This window comes from Octopus bimaculoides, chromosome 10 (assembly GCF_001194135.2).
Source record: "Octopus bimaculoides isolate UCB-OBI-ISO-001 chromosome 10, ASM119413v2, whole genome shotgun sequence".
Classification (NCBI taxonomy): domain Eukaryota; kingdom Metazoa; phylum Mollusca; class Cephalopoda; order Octopoda; family Octopodidae; genus Octopus; species Octopus bimaculoides.
Genome location: NC_068990.1, coordinates 56,294,338 through 56,300,027, shown reverse-complemented (window position 1 = coordinate 56,300,027; position 5,690 = coordinate 56,294,338).

Below are 5,690 nucleotides of genomic sequence, written 5' to 3'. Positions count from 1 at the left end.
TGTGTGTGTGTGTGTGTGTGTGTGTGTGTGTATATACATATATATTTACATATATATAAAGTGAGCGGGCTGATACTGATAGAGAGAGAGAGAGAGAGAGAGAGAGAGAAGTGGGGAGGAAGAGATGAACATTGAGCTGGTAGGGAAGGGGACCGCGTCGTGTCTTATCCTGCCAATTTTGCTAACTAAAAAGAAAAACCCGGTGTTTACACTAAGGAAGATATAGCGCTATGTTGCAATGAAGAGATTTAATGCAGTTGATAGCACTTGATATTGCCGAACGCGTTCGTTTATATAATAACACTGGGATAAAAAGAGTTGCGTGGAAGTGAGACAGATTTTTGGCTTTTAAGACGTGACATGCCATGCAACTTTACCATTACTCATATACTTTTAACACATAGAACATATGTGAACTCAATGTGTTAAATCTAACCGCCAGCTTCTTATAAGCAACAGCCAAAATGCGTGTTTGTCTTATGTTCGCTTATCTCTTCATGTGTATGAGTACGTGCATACGTTTGGGTATGTGTTCGTATTAAGAGTGTGAACAGCTAACTAGATTCTTTTACTCGCTTTTTTGTTCCTTACTAGATTCATTTATTAGACTGCGGCCATGCTGTAACATTGTCTTAATTTTTTTTTAGTCGATTACATCGCGTGCCCTAGTAGTTAGCGAGCTGCATTCTCGATTGCGAGATTGTGGTTTCGATTCCCGGACCGGCCACGCGTTGTGTTCTTGAGCGAAAAACTTCATTTCACCTTTCTCTAGTCCACTCGTTGTCAGGATGGAATGTGAACCTGTCAACCTATCCAGTGGGGTAGCAACATTCGGAAGCTGAAACAATGCAAAGCGCATTGTGACCAGCAATGTATAATAACATCTGGTGGGAATTTGAAAAAAAAGCCCAATATTCCTCCTTCTCGTCGAAATATACACAACCTGTGTGCGCACGTATATGTGTGTGAGAATGAGAGATATGATCACGTGACCGACCAGACTATCAGATTTTGTTATACATCTCTGATCACAATGCACTTTGCATTGCTTTAGCCTTCGAATAACTCCATCCCGCTGGCTAAGCGAGCAGGCCAACTTTACACCTTTCATCGAAAGTGGGACTGAATCAAAGTGAAATGATGTGTTTTGCTCAAGAACACAAGCTGCCTGGTTTGGAAATCGAACTCACGATCTAGTGATTGTGAATGCCACTGCCTAACCACTAGGTCACGCGCCTTCACTATATATGTATGTATGAATATGTATGTATGTATACATGTACGGATGGATTGAAGTATGTATGTATGTACATGTGTATATGTATGTCGCTTTTATTTTTTAATTATTATAAATCTTCCACTGAGGAGGGAGCCGATTTCCATCCATCTTTGAGATGTAGTTAACACAGACAAAATTACATTTGGAACTTGAGAAAAGTTTTATGTATGTATGTATGTATGTATGTATGTATGTATGTTTATATGTATGTATGTATCTATTTATGCATGTATGTATGTATTTATGTGTGTGTATGTGCGTGTGTATGTATGTATGCATATATGTATGTGTGCATGTACGTGCACACATGTATGTATGTATGCATATATGTATGTGTGCATGTACGTGCACACATGCACACATACTTCCTGTAGGGTTTTACGGAGTTAACATCTACCAAATCTCACCCAAAACGCTTTTCTCGACCTGGGACAATTATGCTAAAATATTTGCCCAAGATGTCCTGCAGTGGATTCAAACAGCGAACTGTATACTGAGAAAGTGAGCTTCTTAGCATAAACTGTACTTTTGAATAAAATGATATAATGGTTAAGGAAGGATGTATCATTGATTCGTTCCTTCCTTGTCAATAGATCATTGGCAAATTGCTTATAAACGCATGGTTCGAAACATAAAACTGCTATTCGACAAGAACAGAATCCGTGAGATATGAAACTACCTACATTGAAGCATGCAACCAATCTGTGAGGGAAACGGATTGGTAAGATTAGCAGAGCGTCGAACAAAAGGAATCAATAAAACTCGAGGAAGCGAATTTTGGTTTCCTACAGGAAACGTGATGTGGAAAATAAATTACTTACCTACGCGGCATGTTGTGTGGGGCGGCATGTCAATGTTTCATTTGCGTGTCATAAAAGGCTACTGAACGAGGTTGAAGTAGGATGTGCGCTCTGACCTCGTAAAACCCTCACTAGCAATGACTATCTAAACAGATACGTGGGTTGGAAGATTGTCGCTTGAGCGGTACAAAACTGTCATCCGCAAGAAGTTAGGAATCACCAACAAATGCTGGATACAGCGACGCGCTGTTACAGCGCTTACCTCCCACACTACTACTATTCCATGACGTATAACTTCCGCACCTGGACGGGAAGCCGATCAGTCGCAAGATTACTCACTTTTGCCAGCAGAGTGAACTGGAGCAACGTGAAATGAAGTTCTTTGCTCAGGAAGGCAACGCGTCGCCTCGGTCTAGGAATCGAAACCACAATCTTACGATCATGAGTCCAACACCCCTAAGTACTAAGCCACGCACCTACATTATATTATACAGAGATTTTAGTGGTACATCACTTTGCTTGTTTTCGATGAAATAATCTCTATGCAATAATTATCGATGCGTATTCGAATACTTATTTATTCTCTGTCGCGCTATCGGAAGTGCATACTGGAGTGAACTCTTGAATACGATTACAAAGTGATTCTCTTGGAATAAAACCAATTATTCAGTGAGTTGGGGACGGGATTGCTACCATACCTAAATTTCTAGGTTTGCTATATTGTCATACTGCTGCATAATCAACCCAAAGATAGGGTTTCTGACTGGTACCTATGTAGTGATAATGGCTCTTGACCGATAGATACATGGCAAGATACAAAGTGAAAGTAAGAAAGAAGGGAAAGTAAGAAAGAAGGGAAAGTAAGAAAGAAGGGAAAGTAAGAAAGAAGGGAAAGTAAGAAAGAAGTTATTTAAGAATTAATCTGTAACTGAGTGACACAAATTTTCCACAGATAAACAGAATATTTCCCACAATAATTGTATTGGCTGTGTCCATCAACACGTCACGAGTCCCCATTCCTTTAACTTCATATGTTTTTAGACATTGTCTGATTTATGTAGGACCGGGAATAGGAAATCGCTCTAAATGATGGTATATGACGTTGTAAAACAAATAGATCTTTTTGAAATTTGGTCGCTGGTTCAGCCTTCTACTATAGTATTGGCCGACAAAAGCCTTGTGAGTGGATTTGGGAGACGGAAACTGAAATATATGTATGTATCTACGTGTCTGTGTCTTTTTGTCAGCGTTTGACCCCATCACCTCTCGAGAACCGGTGTTGGTGTGTTTACATCCCTGTAACATAACGATTCGGCAAAAGAGACTGATATAATAAGTAATAGTTTTAGGAAAAATCAATCCTGGGTTCGATTTGATCAACTGAAACTCTTCAAGGCGCTGCCCCAGCACGGCCGCTATCAAATGACTGAAACAAGTGAAAGGTAAAAGATAAAAGATATATAAATCTTTCAACATTTTGTAAATAGTGTAAAACTTTTGCGAACATAGTACCATCAGTTTTAGTTAAATTTTTGTTACCATTCTTAAAGCCTTCAGTACTCCAGTCATCTTTGACAGTACCAGCGATAATTCTACTTCTTGACTGTTGTGACCCATCTTTTTCGGTTAGTGGTTTGTAACTGTCACATTTATGAAATTTTGGTAATATTTTATATTAATTACAAAATGCTAAGTAATCATTAAAGCAACTTATCAACGGTTTGACCTGTTGTTTTCAACGGGTGCACCATGCACCATTCTCTATAATAAAACTGTCATCATTTTTGTAGCGACGTGCAAATTAGAAGTAGTAAATAATAATGTTACCTTTTCTTCTCTTGAAATTTAAGCTTTTTCAAAGAAAGTGAATGCGATGCCGTTACATTCATCTCATTTTCCAGAACATTAACAACAAAAGTCAGGTGGTGCAAATGTGCAAAATATACAAAATAGCTGGTTTTAACGACAATCATAATTACAAGGTGGATAGTACATTTAATCCATCTGCCAATTTAGTACCAGCACCTAATTCTAGGGTACTTCTAATGGAGTTCACTCTCTCGCAAGCCAGGTTTTCAGTGCAAATATGTTCAGATACCTTCAAATATTGTTTTTTCACTTGATAAATAGTTGAGCTGTGGTTATTTATTTCCTATATAACCCATCAATCTCGGAGGGTTTGCAAAAGGTTTACGTACCGTGACCTTCCTTCTATATCAGCTTAAATATAGGAACACAGATATATAAAGCTGTGGTAGTTGAATCTTGCTAAGATAGTTTAAACAGCCTACACTCACTAATTAAGAAAGGCTAGGCATCCTTGATTCACTCGCCTAACTTGTCCTGAGTTTTTACTGCCACGTGTAACAGAGCTGACTGATCAACTGAGTAAGACACGTAAGAATTACTAGCAACAGAAGGGTGATGTTGAGGAATCTAACAGCGATATTCAATAAACGTCTTCAGTGAGAGTTTCAGATGTCAGCTGCGAGTGGTATTCAACAGCCTTGCAAATGCGCATCACGTGATGAGGGTTTGATCAAGGAGAATATTTGTGTCGAATGGTATTGGATGTAGTAACAGTAACTTAACTGTCGTTGACTGAGTCATAAAGACCATGTCATTGGTGACACGTTGTTATCACTGTTTAGCTTTAAAAGTGGCAATCTTAACGGCATTTTCCCCAACTCATTAAGTTCTAAGTTCCAAATACCTCGGGATCAACTTTGCCTTTCATTCTTTCAGGGTCAATAAAATAATTATCAGTTGAGCACTGAGGTCGATGTAACCGACTAGCCCCCTCTCGCAACAAAATTTCAGGCCTTGTGCTTATTGTTTAACCTCAGCTGAAAACTGATCGAGTAGACAGGTGCATGAGTAAGGCACACCAGCCGTGACGATCCTGTTGTTATTGGAGTATCTAAAGCCAGCCATCAAATGTATCTTTTGATTTTTAGACACGGTGAGGTATAATTTGATGGAGATTTCAGTGCTGCTTCTATCAGAACGAAAGGCAGAGTAGAGACTCTCTTATGGAGTTCATATTTTGTAAAGCGAACAACTACAACTAGAACACAGATTGCCAAATATTTACGCCGACTCCCTACCGTTTCTACCAACAGACCAATCAATAATTGTTCGGAATTTTACAAATGTGAATCTTTTCGACAGAAGAACTGACGCCATGTCATGTTGTATATCTTTTGTCTTCTGCCTTGCCGTTGATTTATAGATTTTAACTGTGAAGTAAATGTCTGTTCGTTTATACTATGTTCATTAATATACTGATATATTCATAACAAGGATACAACATGTATAGTTTACTACGTATTGGAGGAGTAGGTACATGCACATGTCTATTCATCTAGAAGTAGATGTCAATCTCTAAAGATTTGCATACATCTGTATAATCTCGTGTACCTGTATCAAAGATGAGATTTGCTTTGACAATACGTTGCTTCTCAAATCACAAATATAATCTTTGCTTTGACGAGGTATTTCAAAAATAAACTAGTTGAAACTGTCAATGTCATATTTTGCATAAAATTTAACAATGATGATGATGATGATGATGATGATGATGATGATGAGGAGGAGGAGGAGGAGGAGGA